Genomic DNA, 23,495 nt, shown 5'->3' with positions numbered 1-23,495 from the left:
AAGCCGGGGCGGACCCGCCCGGGCCTGCGAGCTGGTCCCTCACGCTCCCGGGACGCGGCTGGGGCGTGGAGTGCTGTCTGCGCCCTGCAGTTCTCCGGGGACGGCCCTTCGCGCTCAGCGGGCAGAGGGGCCTGGGGAAGTGGCCATGGAGCAGCTGGCAGGGCTCCGGGGTGAGCCAGGAGGTTCCAGTTCAGTCCCCGGTCAGGACACGGGCCTGGGCTGGGAGCTGGATCTCCAGGAGGGGGTGTGCAGGGGTCAGCTGATCCATGATTCTTTCTCATCACTGAAGGGTATTTTCCCATTGATTTTCAGAGAGAGGGAAAGAGAGAGGGAAAGACAGAGAGAAATATGGATGAGAGACACACATCCATTGGTTGCCTCCTGCACAGCCCTGACCAGAGCCCAGGCGGGTGATGTGCCTGCAGCGGAGGTACATGCCCTTGACCGGAATTGAACCCAGGACCTTTCAGTCTACAGTGCGATCCTCTATCCACCAAGCCAAACCGGCTAGGGCTCCTCATTGATGTTTTTATCCCTCTCTCCCGCTCCCTCCTCTCTCTGAAATCAATTAGAAAAAATTAAAAAAAAATGTATACTGGAATTCTGTTCAATCTCATTAAACAATGCCACTCCAATACGTTTAATAAAAATACAGGAAAAAGAGGAAATAACTTGACACGAAAAAGTGATAGAAGGCGCCACCTCTCCTCGGAGTCTCAGTGAGCGAAGGACGATGGGAAGGATTCTCCAGATCTGAGCCAAGGGCAGGAGGAGGCCTGTTGGGAGGGGCGCCTGGCAGGCTCTCCGGCCTCTCCCGCCCGCAGGCCCTGGGGCGCTGTGAATCTCATTTTAAGTCTGTTCCCTTTGGTTTCAGTGTTTTTGAAAACTTGATTCTGACATCTGTGAGATTTGTACCCGTCGGAGCCATTTCCCAGAACAGTTCATCTCCAAAGCCAGCTCATAGAAGCTGCAGAGCAGCAGCAAGGCAGAGGCACTGTGAGGAGATGTAAAAATGCGAGTCTTCGGCGCTGGGTGCAGCGACTGGGAAGAGAGAGTTGCGGGGACTGGCGGAGGCTCTTTGTACGGAGTGGTTATGTGTTCCTCTCTTTCGGGCGGAAAGGGAGGAAAGAACTTAAAGAGGAGCCTCTGAAATTACTTACTGGCTCATTCAGGGGGAGACGGGAGGGGTAGAGGGCCCTTGCTTACAAGGAGGCTGAGGACCTGGGAGTTGCATAAAAGCCCACATGGTTTTCAGCGTTGAGTGAGGCGAGAAAGGGTGGGGAACCTCCCTGTAAAGATGTCACAGGCGAAGGGACTAGAAGTGAGTATGTGCCGGGCTGGTGTGGCTCAGTGGTTAAGCACTGACCCAGGAACCAGGGTCAATTCCTGGCCAGGGCCCATGCCCAGGGCGTGGGCTTGGTCTCCGGTGGGGGCCGTGCAGGAGGCAGGCAATGGATGACTGCCTCTCTCACTGATGTTTTCCTCTCTCTGTTCCTCCTCCCCTGTGTTTACGGCTCCGCCTGGGGCTGAGTGAGCCACAGGCTCCCCACGGGCAGCAGCTCTGGGGGCAGCAGCTCCGGGGGAGGCACAGGACACCAGACCCCTCTTCCTTGAGCGCCTCCAGCTGCTTTAGAGACTCTCTTAGCGACGCCCGTCTGTTCCATCTTCCCCCCGCATTAGCATAGGGAGGCACAGAGAAAGAATTCGAGATCCCCCCTCCCCCCCCCATTCATGTTCCCAGAGTAATTCTTTCACCGCCTGCCTGTGCTGAGGGCAAGTCCTGGTGAGAGCGGACCCTGCCCCTCCTGGTTCTGGGTCCCAGCGTGCAGCACCTCCACCCGGGGATCCGGGGACCCCTGAGATCCCTGGGCCTCAGCTGCCTGGTATGGAACGTGAGCTCCGCCTGAGCGAGGTGACCCCGAAACGAAATTCTCATTTCAAAATCAATGGCGCCGTGTCTTTTTTAAATGGGAAAGGCATCGGGGAGAGGAAAATGGGAGCCGGACAAGGCATGAGGGAATTCCAAGTACCGCCTTCTTTAAAAACAACACAACCCAACTTCTATTGTCTCAGAGACGAAAGGAGAGGGAGAAAGAAATAGAAACACGGATAAATGATGTCTAACTGGTGTGGCTCAGTGGGTGGAGTGTCGGCCTGCAGACTGAAGGGTCCCAGGTTCGATTCCGGTCAAAGGCATGTACCTTGGTTGTGGGCACATCCCCAGTGAGGGGTGTGCAGGAGGCGGCTGATGGATGTTTCTCTCTCATCATCAATGTTTCTAACTCCCTCTCCCTTCCTCTCTATAAAAAATAAATAATATATATTTTTTTAAAAAAAGAAAAATTGATGATGAGAGTCATTGATTGGCTGCCTCCCGCACGGCCCTCAATGGGGATCTAGCCTGAAACCCCGGCATGTGGCCTGACCAGGACTCGAACCCTGACCTCTTGGTTCATGTGAAGGTCCACGCTCTGAGCCACCGCGCCTGGGCTCCAGCACCCCCTCCATCGCAGTGAGAGAGTGTGGGGTGAAGAACGAGTGTTTGTGGAGCACCTTCTGGAGGCCGGACACTGTCCCGGCTCCTGTGAAGGTGGGGGTGAGCGGGAACCCGTCCTGTCAGCCCCGGCAGGGTGACCGCTGAGCGGCCGAGGCTGGAGCAGGACGGCCGAGCAGGCAGTGGACACGGCCCGGCTCCGACTGTAACCCCGCTGCTGCTGCTGCTGCTGCGATGCCCCTATCAGCTGTCTCCCGCCCCCCCCCCCCATGGAGCTCCACATGCAGCACACACTCAGTCCCTCTGAGCCGGTCTCCGACGCTGGTGAATACAGTACAGACTCAGTCCCTCTGAGCCGTTCTCTGACGCCGGTAAATACAGTACAGACTCAGTCCCTCCTGAGCCGGTCCCCGACGCCGGTAAATACAGTACAGACTCAGTCCCTCCTGAGCCGGTCCCCGATGCCGGTGAATACAGTACAGACTCAGTCCCTCCTGGGCCGTCTCCGAGCGGTGAATGCAGCACAGGCTCAGTCCCTCTGAGCCGGTCCCCGACGCCGATGAATGCGGTACAGGCTCAGTCCCTCTGAGCCGTCTCCGAGGCCGGTGAAGGGTGAAGTCCGCTCATCCTCACCCTCTCAGGAGGCCTCCAGGCGGCCCCCCTGCCCTCCCCCCCCCCCCAGGCGATTGGGGCAGGAGGCTCGGTGTCTGTCCCTGGGCCAGGGCTCCTGGTAACACCTCCTCGGCCCAATGGGCAGGTCTGGTGGCCGAGGCCGTTTTCATTAAAAACAAACAGAATAAAACTCCACAGAGTGCGGAGACCGGGCTGCGTTTAGAGAAGAGAAACGAGGGACCCTCAAGGGGGTCTGTGCAGGTGGGAGCAGCTGTGACTGCTGCGCCCTGGGCCCTGGGCTCTGGGTCCTGGGTCCTGGGGTCTGGGTCCTGGGCTCTGGGTACCGGTGGGCTCTGGTTCCTGGTGGGTCCTGGGTCCCGGGTCCCGGGGTCCTGGGCTCTGGGCTCTGGGCTCTGGGTCCGGGGTCCTGGGCCCTGGGTCCCGGGTCCTGGGTCCTGGCTGGAGGAGAGGAGAATGGGATCCTGTTCTTGCTTCTCCGGAGCGGCGGCGGGTTCCCACCTCTGGGACCGGAGCGGAGGGCGGAGGCGGAGGAGGAGGCGGAGGCGGAGGCGGGGGCGGAGGGCGCCCGGGGGAGGAGGCGCCGGAGGAAGCGGCCCGGGTCTGGTCTCCGCGGAGCCGGGAAGGTGGGGCCTCGCCTCCGCCGGAGCCTCCCGTCCGTCCCGCCGCCCTCGGCCCGGTCCCCGGGGACCCGGCGGCGCCGCGGGAGGGAGGCGGCGAGTCCCGCTCCGGCCGGGAGGGGGCGCCCCGGGTCCCGTCCCGGCTCCGGGCTCCGGGCGCGCGGGAAGCGGAGGAGCGGGGCCGGAGGAGGACGAGGAGGAGCCGGAGGAGGAGGAGGAGGAGGAGGAGGAGGGAGCGGAGCCGGAGCCGGAGCGGCGGGAGGAGCGGGAGGAGGCCCGGCCCGCGGCGGGCGGCGCGCAAACTTCGCTCGCGGCCGAGCCCGGAGCCGGAGCCGGAGCCGGAGCCGGAGCCGGAGCCCGGAGGCCGCGGAGGAGCGGAGGGAGCGGAGGAAGAGGAGCCCGGCGGAGGGCGCCCGGCCCGGCAGCGGAGGAGGAGGTACGGGGGGGGGGGGGCGCGATCGAGGGGTCCCGGCCGCGGGGAGCGCCGCCTCCCGGGCCCCGAGTCCGCCCGCCGGCCGGGGGCTGACCCGCACCTCCGGGGGCGCGGCCGGGAGGGGGCCGGGCGGGGATCGGGGATCGGGTCCGGGGATCGGGATCGGGTCCGGGGCGCAGGTCGGGGACCGCGGGGCCGGGGGATCGGGGATCGGGGATCGGTCCGGGGATCGGGTCCGGGGCCGGACCTGTGGCCGCGGTGTGGGGGCCGGAGGGGGACGCAGCCCCGGACCCCGCGCGGAGCCCCGGCCCGGGCTCGGCGGGCGGCGGGGGCCGGGAGGAGGGAAACTTCTGCGGAGCAGCCTCCCCGCTGCGGCGGCCGGGCCGGCCGGGCGGGTGCCTGTGGCGGGGTCTCCCGCCCCCCAGCCCGGCTCCCCCGCGCCTCCTCCCCGGACCGAACCCCGCCTCGGGGCTCCCCGAACCCGGCCGCCTTCCGGGCGCTCCGCTGCCGGGGCCGCCGGGGAGGGGGCCGGCCGGGCGGAGGGTGGGTCCCCGGAGCTCAGCGCGGACACCCCGGCCGCCGGGAGGGACCAGCCCCGGCCATGGCCATGGGGGGGGGGGGGCGCTTTGGGGGCAGGACGCCGCCCGGGGGATGGGGAGGGTCCTGTCTGGCCGGGGGCGCTGCGGGCAGAGGGGGCGCTGCGGGGGCGGAGGGGTGCCCGTGGGGGCGGAGGGGTGCCCGTGGGGGCGCCCGGGGCCTTGGGGGCCGGGGGAGGCCGGGGCGGGGACCGCTGGGAGGGGAAGTGGACAGGGTCCGTCTGCGGGTCTCCCGCCGCCCGCCGGCCTCCCCTCCGTCCGCCCCCCAAACCCCCAGAGCCCCGCCGCCCGGGGCTGCGGGACGGACCGGCCTGGGGGGGCCCTGAGCGGCCCCGAGGGGGGCCAGGCTGGCGGCCCAGCCCGGGAGCCATTCGGAGCCGCTCGGAGCCGGGCTGAGGAGCAGGGAAGCCTGCCCCGTCCTTGGAGGGAGCTGCTGGGTGCTGCTGGGTGCTGGGTGCTGGGTCCGCTGGGTGCTGGGTGCCACTGGGTGCTGGGTGCTGGGTGCTGCTGAGTGCTGGGAGCCTCTGGGTGCCGGGAGCCTCTGGGTGCCGCTGGGTGCTGGGTGCTGGGTGCTGCTGGGTGCTGGGGTTGAACAGGGGTTTCTTTTGCGGTGAGTGTTTCACTGACTACGATCCACCTTTTGGGGAAAAAAGGAAACTAAACAGCTCAGAACCGGCTGGCTCAGGGGTTGAGCGTGGACCTGTGAACCAGAGGGTCAGGGGTTTGAACACAGTCAGGGCACAGGCCGGGGTTGCAGGCTCCATCCCCACTGGGGGCGTGCAGGAGGCAGCCGGTCCGTGATTCTCTCTCATCATCGATGTGTCATCTCTCTCTCTCCCTCCCTCCCTGCCTCCCTCCCTGACATCAATACAAATGTATATATTTAAAAAGTGAACGGACACGGAGTGCTGCGGCTGTGTCGCAGAGCCGGGCTGGGGGTTGCCCAGGCCGGAGCAGCCGGCCCGTGGGGAGCGCACACTTTGTTGCATTCGCCTCCTCAGCGGGGGACTTGCTGAAACTTCCCTCCCTGGACCTTGACCTCCTTTGTTTCCGTGGCCGGTGAGCGGGGGCCGGGCTGTGAGCAGATGGCTCCCCCTGAGAGGAACACCGCGGCGAGGGCTCCTCCGGGGCAGCGATGTGGGTCACGGAGTTAACGGGGACCGGTGCCCGGCCGCCGGTCTGCGGGACAGCATCCGGGTTCCCAGTCCCCACAGCCCGGGGCCGGCCGCCTGTCTGCGGGACAGCATCCGGGGATCCCAGTCCCCACAGCCCGTGCCCGGCCGCCGGTCTGCGGGACAGCATCCGGGGATCCCAGTGTCCACTGCCCGGGGCCGGCTGCCTGTCTGCGGGACAGCGTCCGGAGATCCCAGTGTCCACAGCCTGGGGCCGGCTGCCTGTCTGTGGGACAGCACCCGGAGATCCCAGTGTCCACAGCCCGTGCCCGGCTGCCTGTCTGTGGGACAGCATCCAGGGATCCCAGTGTCCACAACCCAGGCCGGCTCGCCTGTCTGCGGGACAGCATCCGGGGATCCCAGTGTCCACTGCCCGGGGCCGGCCGCCTGTCTGCGGGACAGCATCCGGGGATCCCAGTGTCCACTGCCCGGGGCCGGCCGCCTGTCTGTGGGGACAGCATCCAGGGATCCCAGTGTCCACAACCCAGGCCGGCTCACCTGTCTGGGCTGACAGGGCCCTGGTGCAGGCTCTCCTGGCTCCTCCTGCAGGGACAGCATCCGGGGATCCCAGTGTCCACAGCCCGGGGCCGGCCGCCTGTCTGTGGGGACAGCATCCAGGGATCCCAGTGTCCACAACCCAGGCCGGCTCGCCTGTCTGGGCTGACAGGGCCCTGGTGCAGGCTCTCCTGGCTCCTCCTGCAGGGACAGCATCCGGGGATCCCAGTCCCCACAGCCCGGGGCCGGCCGCCTGTCTGTGGGCGGGCAGCATCCAGGGATCCCAGTCCCCACACCTGTGCCTGGTTGCCTGTCTGTGGGCGGGCAGGGCCCTGGTGCAGGCTCTCCTGGCTCCTCCTGCAGGGGCAGCATCGGGGATCCCAGTGCCCCCACCACACAGGGCAGCACGCCGGGCCCTCTGCTCCTGAGCCCGGAGCAGCCCGGAGCCGGAGCCTGTCTTCACAGATCCTGCTTCTACGGAGTGAAACAGTCTGTCCTTTCGGGGGCACAGGCCCGCTGGGGTGGGGGTGCTGGGGCAGGCGTGGGTCAGCGCACAGCGCGGCCTGCACCTCCTCTGGGTGGGGAGCCGCGATGGGAGTGTCCGGGGTGGACGGCCGGTCCCCCGGCCGCGGGCTTCCGTGATGTCCCCGCTGCCCCTCGCAGGGGAAGAGGCCTTCCTGCCCGGCACCACAGCGCCTGAGCGTCCAACGTCCAGATCGTGTCCATCGGCTGTCCGGCTCGGACGGCCGGGGCTGGGCTCGGCGGGCTCCCGGACGCACCGGAGGTCACAGAGGTCACACACCGGAGGCCACGTAGTCCCTCCCCCGGGGAGCACACGGGAGGGGGGCTCGCCCGCCGTTCACATGGCGTTAGCGTGTCGGCCGCAGCCATCGCCGGGTGAGACGGCGGGGCAGTGCGTGTTCACATCGGAGCCTGCGGTGAGCTCGGTGACGGGGAAAGCTGGGTCACTCTCCCGGCAGAAAAGAGCCATCAGCACGTTCCTTCATCGGCGTTTCATCTTGTGTCTGTCCCCGGCCCCTTCGGCGTTCAGCTCGGCTCTCCTTTCTGAGATGTTACCGGATGGGCTTGCAGAGTTCGGCTCTGCTTTTGGCACTTGGGGGGACGAAAATGCACTTATGGAGCACACACCTGCTTTCCCGTGGCCGTGCTGGCTTCCTTACGGCCCGAGGGCAGCAGCAGGAGCCAGTGTAAGAACTGGTGCAGGCTCTAAATAACCCCTTCGTTCCCAGCACTGCGACCGGAGGAGAGTGTGGCTCTGTCTGAGCCTGTCCCTCCTTCTGAAACAGCGCCCAGGGCGGCGGGTCCGGCCGCTGGCCGCCCTGCAGACGGGGTCAGGACGTTTCACTGGGCCCCGTGGGAGGTGACACATGCTCACCTGGAAGAGGGCACGGGTACAGACTCTGCACAGAGAAACCGCGTTCCGTTCAAGCGGGGAGATAAGACATTGGAATCAGACCTTTACTTTTATAAACAGTGTTCCAGAGCGAGGCTGGAAAACGGTTTGTGTTCGTTTTTGTTTCTTTAAAAGACTGTTGTCGGCGAGTTTTCTGTTTGCTTCGTGCCCAGAGAACGCTCCCCGCCCCCCTGGCGATGCGCACCGCGGGATGGCTGTTCCCGGGCAGACCGGGCTGACCCGGTGATCCAGCGGAGAAAAAGGCTGTTTTCCGTTTCCGCTGGAATGATGTGGTTTCATAGACCGGGAACACGTCGTGCCCTTAGGGGGCTTTGGGGGCCGCTTGCTCACCGGACACGGATAAGGGGGGGATCTGTGTCACAGCCGTGGTGGCTGCTCTGTGCCGAGCTGCCTTGCAGAGATCACGTGTGTTCGAAGGCGTTTAAGGACACTGGGTGGTTCTGGGGTGCACCTGTCTAGCAAGCGGAGCTGTCTTTCCTGTGTGCTGGTAGCTGCCGACTTGACCTAGAAGATACAGATACACAGATAGAGGTGCCTCCGGGCTTCCAAGGGTCGCTGCCTGGGGGCAGGGCAGAGGCCTAGTGAAGCAGTTTGCCCGCAGGCCCTGAGATGGTTAAAGAGGCCCTCTCTGATAGCTGGTCTCTCCCAGGCCAGGCCCCTCATTCCAAGTCCTCCCCAGATAAAGGAACCGCCCCCTGCTCCGCCCCCTGCTCCGGCCCAGAGTGTCTGCATACCACACAGCACAGCTCATCTCCGGGGGAGGAGTCTAATAGCTCCCCCCTCCTCCCTTCTCCCCTCTCCCCCTCCTCCCTCCCCTCCCCTCCCCACCCACGGCCCTCAGGCCTCTGTGCTTTGCTTAAGTAGAGCAGACGGTTTGTAAGGCGCCTTGAGGTGCTGGGCCTGTGGAAGGGCAGTGTTTTCCTGCCATTGTGTAGGTCTTCTCACAATCAGAAGATGCTGCTGCCAACCGACCGGTTTCCTGACACCCCAGCCGCAGGCCCGCCCAGGACTGCAGAGAATGTGAACGCCCTAGCCGCCAGCACCGCGCAGAGGCGTGGTGGGGGCCCTCCGCGCTCTGGCTGAAATGGCGATGGTCCTTCACATGCCCGAGCACCTGCTGGTGAGGTTTGGAGGGAGGGAATGATGGAGCATCAGAGCCTGTGAGCCGAGTCCCTCAGGACGGGGCTGAGTGGCATTTTCACACAGTTATGTGACATTTTATCACCTGATAACCCCGCTGTCTCTCAGTTTGCATTTACATCGAGACAGCATCTTAGTTTTAAAAAAGAGGCAGTCGGAGCCATCTGTACTGTGGCAGCAAGTCTCCAAGTTCGGGGTCATCAAAAGCTGATCTAAGACAGAGGTCGGCAAACTGCGGCTCGCGGCCACAGGCGGCTCTTTGGCCCCTGGAGTGTGGCTCTTCCACAAAATGCCACGTGCAGGCGAGCATGTACAGTGCGATTGGAACTTCGTGGCCCAGGCCAGGAGTCTGTTTTCGGCTGGATTGTTAACATTTGGCTCTTTGACTGATGAGTTTGCCGACCACTGGTGTAAGAGAGACGAAGCGTGGCTTTAGCCTCCTGGTCTCTCTCAGAGCCATTTCCAGCCGGCTCCTCTGCCTGGATGTCCAGGCGGTGAGTTAAACACGGGCTGGTCAGCGCTGATGAGCGTCTCGCTGAGGAGACTGAGCGCTCTGTAAGGGCTTAAAGGTCGGTGAGGGTTTGTCTCGGTCCTCGGTTCAGTGTGTGTCTGCCATCGAGACGCCATGGCCCCGCAGGCCCGGGCTGCTGGGGGCCTCCCTGCCGCCTCTGAGGACCCGCTCTGAGCACAGACATTCCCGGCGCCGACGCCGACCGATCTCGCCGCAGGGCCACGGACGCCGAGCCGGCGGCCCGAGGAGGACACATTAGTCCCGGGGAGCACCGCAGTGGGAGGACGGTGCAGTCAGAGAGAACTGTGAAGGACCCCATCGGCGTAATGGGCTGTCTCTGAAATTCTCTAAATGCCACCGAAACGGCAAAGCCGCGCTGGCATTCCAGAGCAGTGCTGTGGCGTGCTGTGCGCGATCGTCTCTGTCTCAGCGCCTCCACTGTGAGCCTGATGTGCAGGACGGAAGCCTGACGGTTGTTAGCAGCAGCGAATTAGAACTATGACAGCCCGGCCAGTGTGGCTCAGTGGTTGAGTGTCGACCTACCACCCAGGAGGTCACGGTGCAGATTCCCCGTCAGGGCCCAGGCCCGGGTGGTGGCCTTAATCCCCAGTGGGGGGCGTGCAGGAGGCAGCCGATCCATGATTCTGTCATCGTGGATGTTTCTCTCTCCATCCCTCTCCCTTCCTCTCTGAAGTCAATACAAATATATTTTTTAAAAAAGAACTATTCTATTGCCAATACGGTCTTTAATCCTTTCTAAGGGAAGAGCCACCACTGAATGAAGGCTGGCAGTTCGGGCTCAGCTGCTGGTTAGGGAGACCAGGAAGGCTGTGGTTAGTTTGGAAACGTGAGATTGCCTGCCGGGCAGGGGGCTTTACGGACGTTTGTGACTCGATGGGTAAGCCTGCCTCTGGGACTTCCTGTTTGGTAGGACACGCTTTCCTTCCAATCTGCCACGAGCACTGTGACCGCCCTCATTCCGGAAAATGTAACTGTGAACCAGGAGCCGACAAAGAACGGGATCTGGCAAGACCCAGCTGCATCATGTCAGTGTTTACTGGGCACCACTCATTTTGTGGCATTCTGATTGGAAATAAACATTTTAGGCCAGTGGTCGGCAAACTCATGAGTCCACAGAGCCAAATACCAACAGGACAACAATTGAAATGTCTTTGGAGAGCCCATTTTTTAAACTTAAACTCCTTCTAACGCCACTTCTTCAACATAGACTCACCCAGGCCGTGCTATTTTGTGGAAGAGCCACACTCCAGGGGCCAAAGAGCCGCATGTGGCTCGAGAGCCACAGTCTGCTGACGGGCCTTTCGCTTTGGGGTTTGTAGTGGCGGGAGTTTGGGGGAGATTAAGGGTTGAGGGAGGTTAGGGGAGTTGAGGGGAGGTTTTCGGGGAGGTGTTCAGGGCGGTCTCAGTGGAATATTCATCAGCTTCCCGGTGCCCTTTCCATGTCCCGGGCTCCGCTGATGGGTCAGTGCCCGGGCAGGGGCCTTCGTCCTGGAGGCCGGTCCTGACTTCGCTGCTTCTCTGGGCCTGGAGCTGACAGACCCCCGAGGCCCCATGCGGCACCCCCGGGAGGTGACCTTCTGTACCCGCTGGTCAGGTCCTGCCTCAGTTTCCCCGTTCCACTCTCCCAGGGATTTTCCTAGCTTCCTCCTCTCCTGCCCCACTTGGGTTCCGTATACTTCGGATATAATTAGTGCCGTTACTCTGTAAAAAATAGTTTATTACTCAAATCAGCACATTCTAGTCTTAAATACAGTAAATGGGTCAGTCATCCCAACTGGATTCATTCTGAGGTGGATGAACTCTGCCTGTCTCAGACGTTTCTCGGCTGACATGTGTTAACGAAAAAAAAAACATTGAAACCTGTAAAGAATTTTTGTGAGTTTATTTGAGCCAAACTGTCGACAGATGCTGGGAAGCAGAACCTCAATGGATTGAGATAATGCTCCGGAGAATGGCAGGTTACATTTCTCTATTTATACACTGAAATCAAAGGAGGGACATAGGTGGGTTACATGAAATCCATTGGTGATGGAGTAAGGAGGCGGGAGAAAGCAAAGCGGTGGGAAACCCCTGGGATTGGATAAAAAGTAAAATGATGGACATGTACTCAGGTGAATGCAGGGACAATTTACATGATAAAGAAGGAATTTGAGGCATCTGTCCTGGCGCCCACCACATTTGGTTGTGCCCCAGGGGCTCCGGAAAAAGGGAAGTTACAAGTTACCCAGACATCTCACAGATATGTTATCTCAGAGGTGGGAAGGCCAATGGGCTCAGTAAAGAAGATCAAAGTTGATCTTTGTCAGGGAAAATATCAGCCTAGGACATGACTGCCCACTATGACCTGTCTGTAGTTAGATATTTAATTTTCAAACCATCTTTTGTGGTTATCTTAGGTCTCTGAGTTTGTCAGCATGTGGCTCTTCTTTCACACATGCTTTCCGTGCGGCCCTCTGTATGCGAGACTCCGTGTTTTGAAAAGTTACCGCAGGTGGAGGATAGAGAGCCAGGGAAGACGGCTCTGCCTGGCTGGGATTGGAGATTCCGATGCAGTCATTTCCCCACGTGTCAGACTGCACAAGGCACCTTCCGGAAACGGGATACATCTCTGCAGACAGACTGGAACCAGCTTCTCTGCTGATTGCTGCGGTGCTGTGCTGCGGCAGGGCCTGGTGTTAAGAAAAAAAAAATGAATGAAGTAGATCCTTATCCGAGAGAGAGAGAGAGAGAGAGAGAGAGAGAGAGAGAGAGAGAGAGAGAGAGAAAATGCATTCCTCAATAGAAAGGCAGTGATTTGAAACGTAAATCCTCCCACAATTGGTACCTCCTTGTGGTTAGGTCTGTGGGGGCGGGAGGGTGCTGGGCAGTGAGCAGCCTGGAGAAGCTGTAAGGAGCCTCAGGCGGAGTCACGTGGAGCTGGGAGTCTGATAAAGGAGCTTATCTCTGCTGAGCGTTACAGATAAAGCAGGGCGGGTGCCTGGCCTGGAGAGGGAAGTGCAGGTGTGTCCACAGCCATGAAAGCCAGGCTCTGCGGGAAACCCGGCAGGAGTGGCCAGGCTGTCTGTAGACTGAGACACTGAAAAGGAGGTTTTTAAGGTCCAGCCGTGCTGATAATCAGCATTGAGATGGGGTGAGCAATCTCCTGGAGCAGCGGTCAGCAAACTCATCCGTCCTCAGAGCCAAACATCAGCAGTACAACGATTGACATTTCTTTGAGAGCCAAGTTATTTAAACTTAGACTTCTTCTAACGCCACTTCTTCAACACAGACCCGTCCAGGCCGTGGTGTTTTGTGGAAGAGCCACACTCCAGGGGCCAGAGAGTCACCTGTGGCTCCGGAGCCGCAGTTTGCCGACCACGGTCCCGGGACAACATTTGTAAAACACAGGAAAGCCAGCAGTTCTGTGCGAAGCCGGTCCGAGCTGCTGGGATTCCCGCACTGCCTCCTGCAGACCGTGGTTCATGCAAACACCTTCCGGAGGCTCCTGTGGGCCAGCGGCTGGCCCGTCTGTCCATCCGTCCGTCCGTCCATCTGTCCGCCCAGAGGATCGAGGACACACAGGCTCGGAGTCCTGCTTCACTGGGTCTGAGCACCTGCTCCAGCCTTTTGTCTTCCAGGAAAATGGAAGAGTGGAGGCGCTGCCGGCCCCAGGCTGCGGGGTTTGGGTGCGGCTCCCTGTGCCCACGGGGGACGGTGTGTCCCTGAGCGTGCCCACCTCTGCGCGTCCTGGGCGAGCTGCGGGCGGCTCCGGGTCTCCCAGCGGAGTGCGCGGAGCGAGCGGGGGAAGCAGGGGGAGTGGGCAGACCGCATGCAGCTCTGGTTTCCTGCCCATGACCGGGAATCCCATAGGAGCCATCGCTGCGGGCTCTTTGTCCGGGACCCAGAAGCCGGCTGGGCCAGGCCCGGAGGCTCTCCCTGTGCGATGGGGGACAGACACAGGACTGCAGGCTCTTGGAGGGAGTGCCTCATCCGTCCGCAGACCTGAACTGACCCCGGGAGGGGCCGCCCGCCTGGGGAGGGGCCGCTGGAAGGTGCAGGAGCTGGAGAGGGAATGGCCAGGCCACGCCTGTCCCCCAGGCCTTCACCCGGTCCCCTGAGGGCTGGTCCTGGGAAAGCCAGCTTTATCTCCGATCCTCAGCAGCCACAGCCTGGACTCTGCACCGCAGCTCCAGCTCTCTCCTGGCCTCACCTCCTCCCGCACGCCCCGGGCGGAGCCGCAGGGCCTCATGCTGCGCTTCCTTCCTTAAAGTCAGTCATTTTTGTTGTTGACACTCCTCACCCTAGGATATTTTTTCCTTTGGTTTTTAGAGAGTGGAAGAGAGAGAAGGGGAGGTTGGGGAAGAGAGAAACATAGATGTGAGGGAGGCACACCCATTGGTTACTTCCAGCATCGGGGCCCCCACCGGGGCGGGGTTGAGCCTGCCATCCAGGTACGTGCTCTTGACCACAAATCGAACCCGGGACTCGTGGCTGTGAGAGCCACGTTCTGACCACTGAGCCACACCGGCCAGGGCCTGCTTTTCTATGACTATTTAAGATGATGCATGTGGTTACGCCGCAGTGAGCCGTTCAGTCCTAAAATCCCGTTTCTTCCCGATTGAGCTGGAACATGCTGAGACTGAATGAGGCAGAAATTGCATTTTTAGGAAATATCCTGGGAGCATACTGTAGCTGGCACTGTCCCATCCACTGGCATTTCCATTGCTGATGTGGGGAGCAGACTCTAAGAAGTGGCGACAACCGAAGATAAACAATTAGCATAATTTAACAGTCACTCGGCTCATAATTACAGGGGTTTATGTTCACATCTTTTACATTATTCCAGGTTTATTTCCCCAACTTGTCAACATGTTTGTTTTGGAAAATGCCACTTGCTAATAACCACGTATGAGAAATAGGACTAAACATTTTGATTTATTAATTGATATTATATTAATGTATAACTCCTCTTGAAAACTTGAGGACATTTTTTATTTAAAAATATATTTTTATTGATTTCAGAGAGGAGAGGAGAGGGAGAGATAGAAACATCAACAATGAGAGAGAATCATTGATTGACTGCCTCCTGCACGCCCCCTACTGGGGATCTAGCCTGCAACCTGGGCATGTGCCCTGACTGGCAATCGAACCTGGGACTCTTGAGTCCACAGGCCGACGCTCTATCCACTGAGTCACACTGGCTACGGCGCAGGCATTTATTTTATGTATAACATATAATAAACTACCTGGTTATATGATTGTATGACTCAGTATATGTTTTATAAAGACATGTTTACAGTGTAATTTTTAAAATGCTATTAAATATATCGGTAGACTTGTGTTATACACACACACACACACACACACACACTGAGTGGCCAGATTATTATGATCTCTGAACGCATAATAATCTGGCCACTCAGTATGTGTATGTATGTTTGTGCATGGTTGGGGTCTGGCCAGCCTGGCCAGGGGGAGGGGACATGGGCAGTTGGCCGGCCTGCCTGCTGGTCAAACTCCTGGTCGAGGGGACAATTTGCATATTAGCCTTTTATTATATAGGATATACACTGAGTGATTATTATGTGTTCAGCGGTCATAATAATCTGGCCACTCAGTGTGTGTGTGTGTGTGTGTGTGTGTGTGTGTGTTGATATGCGTACAGTGCGTAGAAGATGGTGGCAGATGGAATCGGAAGTGTTTCTTCTGAGAATGGAGTTACAGTTCCATAACCACAGGGGTTTTATGGCCGCGGCCTTTTCATTTTAGTCTCTCCTTGTTCCTTTCTGCACCGCCAGCACCTCCCCTGGCTGTTCCTGTCCCCTCCCCGCCATGGATGACGGAGACTTTACGATGCTCGCCGTTGGATGAGATGACTGATTTTCTTCTCGATCATGCTGTGTGCCCTACAATGAGTGGATAAACGAGAGGAGACAGCCATAAAGGAGCGGGCAGCTGCTCCTGCTCAGGGGAAGGAGAGCAGACAGAGGACATGCTAAGCATTTCTGTAACTGCTCGTCGACTGGCTGTCTGCGCTGTTTTGTGACTCAGAGAACCTGTGGGATCCGCTCCTAGGTGCTGTCGTGTGTTTGTAACTGTTCGGAGGCATTGTGAGTTTCTAACTATGTCTTAAACGGTCTGATACAGCGATTTGCAACTTTTTCCATCTCATGACGCACAAGCTAATTGTAAAAATCTGTGGCACAGTTTTTTTTGCTGATCGGACAAAAAGCGAGGTATGACTGTGGTTTGTTCGCACACGGCAGCTGCTGTGGTGCTGGTGGCTGTCATTGTTTAATTCGGTGTTCGAGGGGAAAAGCGGTCGGTGCCGGCTCAGCAGCCCGTGTCGCTGCTTTAACCCCTCTGAGGCCAGGCTCCCCTCCCGCTGAGAGCCCGGCCTCAGGCGCCGCCGGCTCCTCTCCGGAGGGTCTCAGGACCCGTCGGAGAGCCCGGCAGTGGGCGATGGGCCCGAGACTTCCAGCTCTTTCCTTCGGATCAACTCCATCCGGGGGCGGAGCTCACCCAGTGCGTCATCTACTTATGAGCGATGTTTGTTTTCTTAACGTGAACCTGTGGGATCAGCTCTGTAGGATTTCTCCAGCAAATTCCCATTTGGGAGCATGAGGGAGGCTGTTCCTGACGCTTTTAAGCAATTTGTCTCTCATAGAAAGCAGGCTAAGGGACCTTTGTATGTAACATGTGCAGACACTACATGCATCTGTGCCGGGGACCCAGCACACTCTGTGCTCCTCGGAGAGCCGCCTCCCGGCACCAGGCTCCGCCCGCGGCTGTCTGTGGCAGCGGCTCTGGGACGGGACCAGCACTCCGTCCCCCAGGGGTCCCGTCCAGCTGCCTGCTTTCTGAGCACCCTCCCCTCCTGCTCTGCCGGGTCAGCCTCAGGGCGTGGTGCTAAAGGAGCCATTGCCTGCCGAGACTGTTATTAATATGGAGATGGATATACATATATATATATACACATATATACATATACATACATACATATATGTATATATATATCCCAAAGTCTGTGCAGGGCATGTTTGTGTGCCCTTAAAGCAGGTGATGCTGAATTGTGCTGATAGTGTCTAATTTAGGGGAATCTGGGGCATGCAAATCTGCCAGAAATATTAGGCCACGGCGGTGGCTGGTGTACTCCTTAGAATGCGGCGGAATTCCCGATTATATTTCACAATGGAAACGTTAAAAGGGAAACAAATAAAATATTTAAGTTTGTCTATTGTTCCTTTGCATACCTTTGGAAACTCAAGTTATGCCTAGTCAAAAATAGAATTATTTTAAGTTTGATTTTCTTAGTGGTTTCTGTCAGAGATTTATATTTATGCTTAGGGGAATTATGTAAGAAAAAAAAAAACCAGTTTTCTAGTTCAACCAGTTTTCATCATTAATTGTAAATTTTTAATTTGAGAGAGAGAAGAAGGGTATGAGAGGAGGAGGGGGGGTGGAGAGAGAGAGAGAGAGAGAGGGATTTGTTGTTCCACTTTATGCATTCATTGGTTGGTTCTGACTGGGTCTTGAACCCGCAACCTTGGCGTATTGGGATGATACTCGGCCAGCTGAACCACCTGGCCAGGCCTGACAGCAGCTTTGTGAATTCTCTGAACCCCCTTTAGATAATGGTGATAGTATTATAAGAATGATCTTTGGATTTCAACAGGAAGACATAAATACCTTGCAGTTTCACTTTCATTTTATTTTATGGTTAAATATATTTTGCCAGCCTTCTTTTTATAACGATTTGGAAATCCTTTTAAACCTGGAACACATTTGAAAGAAGTTACTTCCATTAACCTGTTGGTAATATCTTATCTCAGGTGTGTTATCATTCGTGCTCTCAAAGTGTGTGTGTGTGTGTGTGTGTGTGTGTGTGTGTGTAATATGTGCAGACACCACATACGTGTGTACGTACATTTTTTTCTAAGCCATTTGAAGGTGAGGCTTTTGTTTGTCTTGGTGTGGTCAGCTTTCTCATCTCCTTTGTTGTTGACTATCCATGTTCATGATGTAAGACATTCTCTTCGGATTTAGTCTAATAACAGCGTTCTGGTAGGCTGGCTTTTCCGTTATTAGTAATTTTTATCTCAGCTTCGGTTTTTATGCTCAGTTTGCAGGCCCAGGAGGAGAATGTGCAGACAGTGGAGCTGGATGTGCGGTTTTTCTTATGTGACAGAGTCGCAGGGCAGCCGGGGAGGAGAGGGTGTGGACAGGTGTGGGGGCTGACTCCTGGGGATGGGGTTTGTTTGGTTTGGTAAGCTGACGGGCTGGGCGCTCAGGTGCCTGTGTGCGCCCCGTGGGCACAGGCGGCAGAGTGGGCAGGGGGAGGAGGGAGGAGGGAGGAGGGGCTGGAAGGGGTCGGGGGGGGAGAAGGGGACGTAAGGAATACTCCCAACAATGGAGATTAAATCAGAAACATGCCGAGGCCCTCGCTGCTCTGCTCGCTCTGCGGGTCAGAGATAAAAAGCGTGTCACCCACACCCGCTCCCCGAGGGGCCCGGGCGGCCCTGGGTCCAGTTCCATGCCACCCTGGGCCTTGGTGTCGTGTGTGTGTGTGTGTGTGTGTGTGTGTGTGTGTGTGGCCCGCTCACAGGAGGCCGGGGGCCGGGCGCAGGACACGTGGCCAGGAATGCCCGGGTCCGACAGGAGGGCCGGCTCAGAGGCTCTCTGTTCCCATCCCTGGGCGGGCCGGGTGGGCTCCAGAGGCTGTTTCTGTCCGTCTTGAACCGGAGATCCATCACGGTCACATGACGGCTCCCGCTCCGAGTGAAAAGGTGTGGAGCTGCCCGGCCGGGCGGCTCACTGCTCAGCGTTGACCTCTGAACCAGGAGGTCACGGGTGGATTCTGGTCGGGGCACAGGCCCGGGTTTCAGGCTCCGTACCCAGTAGGGGGCGAGCAGGAGGCAGCCGATCAATGACTCTCTCTCATCATTGATGTTTCTCTCTCTCCCTCTCCCTTCCTCTGTGAAATCAATAAAAAATATAAATATATTTTAAAAGGGTGTGTAATACGCCGAAACCGGTTTGGCTCAGTGGATAGAGCATCGACCTGCGGACTGAAGGGTCCCAGGTTCGATTCCGGTCAAGGGCATGTACCTTGGTTGCGGGCACATCCCTGGTGGAAGCTGATCGATGTTTCTCTCTCATCCATGTTTCTAGCTCTCTATCCCTCTTCCTTCCTCTTTGTCAAAAAATCAATAAAATATATTTAAAACAAATAAATAAAAAGGTGTGTAACAGGCAAACATGGCTGATAGCAGTGACAGCGGAGGATACGGTGATGGTTCCAGGGTGAGGGTGAGAGCGTGTTTGAAAAGCCGTAGCAGCTCGTGTTCTCTGGCCTCTGTCTCCTCCCGGCCCTGCCGGCCACCCCTCCCCTCCCAGAACAGGAAGACAGACAGACAGACAGACAGACCTCGGCGAACGGGCTCTCCCCAGTGAGACAGGAGCGGCTGTGGGGCCTCTTCCGGGGATGTCTGCTGACGCTTCCCTCTGCTCCTCCCGATGACACGCCACCGGGGCCCCTTTTCCCGTTTGTGCCTTTGCCCCAGGGGTGGCCCGCGCGGCGGTGCTGGCACCAGCAGATGTCTCCCTGTCGGTGCCTTCGCCACCCACACGAACACCTCCGTCTCATGAATAAACAGATGCAGCTCTTCGGCTCCACTTCCTTCTCCGCGAGCGGCCCGGCTTCGGGGAGCCCGGACACTGGAAGGGGAGAAGCGGAGCTTTCTGATCGCCGCACACACCTCGTCCCCGAATGTCAGCGACAAAGGAGGAGACCACGGGACCAGAGACTCTGCTAATGCACGGTTTTCAAAGAGCCTTTCCTCCCTGAGCCCTGGCCGGAGGAGGGCGTGTGCGGGGCCTGATGGGCGGGGGCCGGACATGGCGGGGATCCGATCCCCTTCTCCGTGTCCCGCACGGAAAGAGATGAACGGACCCGTTCTGAGTGGAGGCGGCCGGGGATTGAGAAATACTGGAAAGAAAGGAAGCAGACACAGAGATAGATTTAAAAGCTGGGAGCTGGGAGGGGCGCCATCCTTCCTCTCTGATGGGGAGGTTGCCTCGCCTCTAACTACTGCCCCCCCCACCCCCCCACCCCAGTTCCCACTCCGTTTCATCATTGTCTTCCCAGGTAACGATGCTTTTTTGCTCTGAAGTATAATTCGGCCCTAGCGTTCTCTGATTATAGAGTCTCGGGACTGGACAGTGGAGACAGACCTCGAAACAACCTCTCTCAGCCTCTGGTGACACAGAATGGCCACCGCGCGCTCAGCCTGGCTCTTCAGAGTCTGTTTGCCGGCGCCAGGGCCCATCGGCTGGGGTCACAGCCCACTCCGCTCTGTAACGACACTTCCGCCTGCGTCTGTGCGGCCAGACACACCCCCCGGAGCCTCCGCTTCTGTCCTCTGACCGGAGCGATCTGAAGCCCCGTCTGCGGTGAGTGGCTCTCCGAGGTCACCGCTCAGCGTCGACCTGGTCACTCGGGTTCGATGGAGAGTCCGTGGCTCTGGATCCTGAGATTGTCTCCAGAGGCGGAACGAGGGAGTCCAGGAGCCACGTTTTGTGGGGTTTTTAACTGAAGATCCTTATTCTAACTCAGTGGTTGGCAAACCGCGGCTCGTGAGCCACACGTGGCTCTTTGGCCCCTTGCGTGTGGCTCTTCCACAAAATGCCACGTGTGGGCGCACACAAACAGTGCGATGGAAACCTCGAGGCCCATGCACAGAGGTCGGTTTTCCGCCTGGGTGAGTCTATTTCGAAGAAGTGGTGTTAGAAGAAGTTTAAGTTTTTAAAAAGTGGCTCTCTTGCCGAAATCAGTGTGGCTCAGTGGATAGAGCGTCGGTCTGCGGACTGAAAGGTCCCAGGTTCGATTCGGTCAAAGGCATATACCTTGGTTGCGAGCACATCCCCGGTGAGGGGTGTGCAGGAGGCAGCTGGTCGATGTTTCTCTCTCATCGACATTTCTAGCTCTCTATCTCTCTCCCTTCCTCTTTGTAAAAAATCAATAAAAATATATATTTTTTAAAAGTGGTTCTCAAAAGACATGTCATTCGTTGTCCTGTTGGTATTTGGCTCTGCGGACCGATGAGAGTGATGGCCGCTGTTCTAAGGAACACAGGCTGTAGTGAAGTGGAAAATCTCCGTTCCCGTGGTCCTTCCCGGCGGTGCCAGCGGGAGGCGCCGGCGTGCCCGCAGGGACCACCTGCCTGCTGCCTCCGCGGCGGCTGCTCCTGAGGGTGCGCACAGGTGGAGCTTCCTCCCCGGAACAGCCTCCCTCTGCCGCCTCCCCGATCCTGCGGCGGGTCTGAGTGTCCTCTGGCTCCGGCAGCGTCCATTCCTCCCAGGTTCTGTCTGCAGCTGGGTCTGCGTCCTGTTTCTCGGGCAGAGCTTCACGGTGACTGCGCAGAGAGCACCGTCTGGCTCCATCGCTGGAGGCAGCAGCGAGGACCGAGCCCGGGAGCACTCCCCTCTCCCCCTTAGGGAAGGTGCTCCCTGCTATGAGGGAGGAAGTGCGGGGTCATGTTGCTAAGGCCGCCTCTGCCTTCAGACCAGCACCTGCTCCTGAGAGCAGCGTCCTCTGTGCCGAAGCCAGTTCCGTTTGTCATAATTGCAAGTTTCATCGAAAGGCTGATGGAACTTGGGGACTCAACAAGGGCCGAGTCACATACGTTATTGCCTGCTGGAATGGCTGAAGGCATTCCCCAAACCTGAAAAGGATGCATTGCATTGATTGCTTGCTGCCAGCCAGGGCATCTTACTCCACCTCTTATGGCCTCCTGTTGGCCAGACACCCGAACAGACGGAGGTAATTCCCCCATCTGACGGTGCTTCTGTAGGAAACCCCACCCTTTGAAGTGTATTTCTCTATCACACCCTAGGACAGTTGGTGTTAATAAAAAGCAAGGGTCCCGAGACAAGAAGAACCTGGTCTCTTCAGCCAAGCTCCTCAGCTCCCCCAAATGCCTTCCAGAATTATGTTTCGTCTCTGGACTCCTGTTTAATCTATGCACAGCGCCGTCTCCAGGTTCCAGAAGCCGTCCAGGTGCCGGATCAAGACCCACCGGCGCTGAATGGCGGCCAGCGTCCGGCACTTTGCGCATCAGCAGGAAGGCAGGCTGCTGACTCCGAGAGTCTGGCCGTGAGATGGAGCCCGCGGCTGGTGCACACGTGGCCAGTGCACACGGAGGCCCTGCTCTTGCAGGGAATTTTCAGAGACTCCCCGTTCACCTCGTGCTTTGCCCCTAAGTGCTCGGTGACTGGATTCTGGTCTCCGGAGCTTCCTTCCCCGGGGACCTTCTCCGTGCGGATGGGTGTGGACACAGGATGCTTTGGGTGGGACATTCTCCTTAGGAAACAACTTTTCTGTCTGCCCCGTCTCCACCCCTCTTCGGTCTTAATGCCTGATGGGCATTTAAAATCCCGCATGATAGCCGGAAAGGTGCCCTGGTTGATTGTTAGAGACATTAGGAGAGGTTGCATTTTCTAAGTGAATAGCGAGGTGATGGGTATAAAATGGTTATATAGATTCGGTGTATGCGTTGTTTTTTAAGAGAACAAAGTCTAAAAGGAAACGCTGCCTGGCTGGTTGGCTCAGTGGTTGAGCATGGACCCAGGCACCAAGAGGTCACGGTTCGATTCCTGGTCAGGCACATGCCCAGGTCCTTGGCTCGATCCCCATCAGGGGATCTCCTTCATTGATGTCTCTCTCTCTCTCCCGCTCCTGTCCTCTCTCTAAAAATCAACAGAAACATTAAAAAAGAGAAAACGTTTTGTATTAGTCTGACGTCACCCCGTGACTTAGGCAGTTTGCTAGGCTTCTCCGAGCTCCAGGGTCCTCACTGTACGAGGAACGCGGGCAGAGGGTGAATGCTTCTCTGATGGGTTAGGGCAGTGGTCATTTCTCATTTAGTGAAAGAAATAGACAAATGAGGAAAAGATGAAGCTCTAGCTCCGTGGTCAGCAAACCGCGGCTCTCTGGCCCCTTGAGTGTGGCTCTTCCACAAAACACCACGGCCTGGGCGAGTCTATGCTGAAGAAGTGGCGTTAGAAGAAGTTTAACTTTAAAAAATGTGGGAAGGGCTCTCTCCCTGTGATCCCCAGAACATGCCGAAGGTATTCAATCAGGCCTTCTAACGATTTTATTTACACGATAAAAGTACTCTTTCCTTTTCTTTCCTTTCTCCCTCCTCCTCCCCTCCTCCTCCCTGCCTTCCCCCCTGCCTTCCCCGGATGCCGGGCCCCTGGGTTTAGCAAAGCCCCCTCTGCTTGTGCTCGCCCTGGTCTGGCCAGCTCCTTAGCTGCCCGTGAGGTCCCTGCTGCAGGAGCGGGGGCCCTGCTCTGGGCTGGGGCCGGGGATGGGGAGGCTGGAGCGGACCCTCCCCCTCCCCCAAGACCAGGCAGACCCGTGAGGAGATGCCCCGAGGGATTCTGTGTGGGTGGCTCTCAGCAGGGTTCTGTTATCACTGTTTGCACACATTTACCACATTTATTTAATGTGAGGCCAGAAACAGAGTAAAATCTCTCCCAGCCCTTCCACGCCCCGCTGCTGGTGTGCTAGTGCACGCAGGGGCATAGCTATCAGTATTTTTTTTAAAATATATATTTTATTGATTTTTTACCGAGAGGAAGAGAGAGGGATAGAGAGTTAGAAACACTGATCAGCTGCCTTCTGCACACCTCCTATGGGGGATGTGCCCACAACCAAGGATTAACCAGTCCCCTTGACCGGAATTGACCTGGGACCTTTCAGTCCGCAGGGTGACGCTCTGTCCACTGAGCCACACCGGCCAGGGCAGCGGCTCCCAGTTTTAATGCCAAGAGGAGTCAGCGATTGGGCCTGTCTCACAGGCGCTTCCCGGAGGAATGCAGCTGTGGGGATGGAAACTAAGGGTGTGAGGTCAGCTTTGGACAGAACCAGCCCTTGGGAAGAAGGCCATCTGGATACGCCTTAGTT

The 23,495-nt window shown here is 58.1% G+C and overlaps 1 protein-coding gene across 2 annotated transcripts in view; it reads left to right on the top strand.

Annotated features, from left to right (window-relative positions):
- Nucleotides 1–3,992: 3,992 nt before the first annotated feature.
- Nucleotides 3,993–23,495, top strand: part of GULP1 (GULP PTB domain containing engulfment adaptor 1) — a 91,890-nt gene continuing 72,387 nt past the window's right edge. The window contains exon 1 of one of the 2 annotated variants that reach the window (XM_084892462.1): nucleotides 3,993–4,180. The gene's annotated coding sequence lies outside the window, so the exon portion shown is untranslated. The remainder of the gene's footprint in view (nucleotides 4,181–23,495) is intronic. The other variant, XM_084892461.1, reaches the window with a different exon arrangement.

This window comes from Pipistrellus hanaki, assembly GCF_964339955.1.
Source record: "Pipistrellus hanaki genome assembly, chromosome: 8".
In the NCBI taxonomy this organism is placed as follows: domain Eukaryota; kingdom Metazoa; phylum Chordata; class Mammalia; order Chiroptera; family Vespertilionidae; genus Pipistrellus; species Pipistrellus hanaki.
Note: the sequence above shows the minus strand (reverse complement) of the source record. Positions and strands in the feature narration are given on the sequence as shown.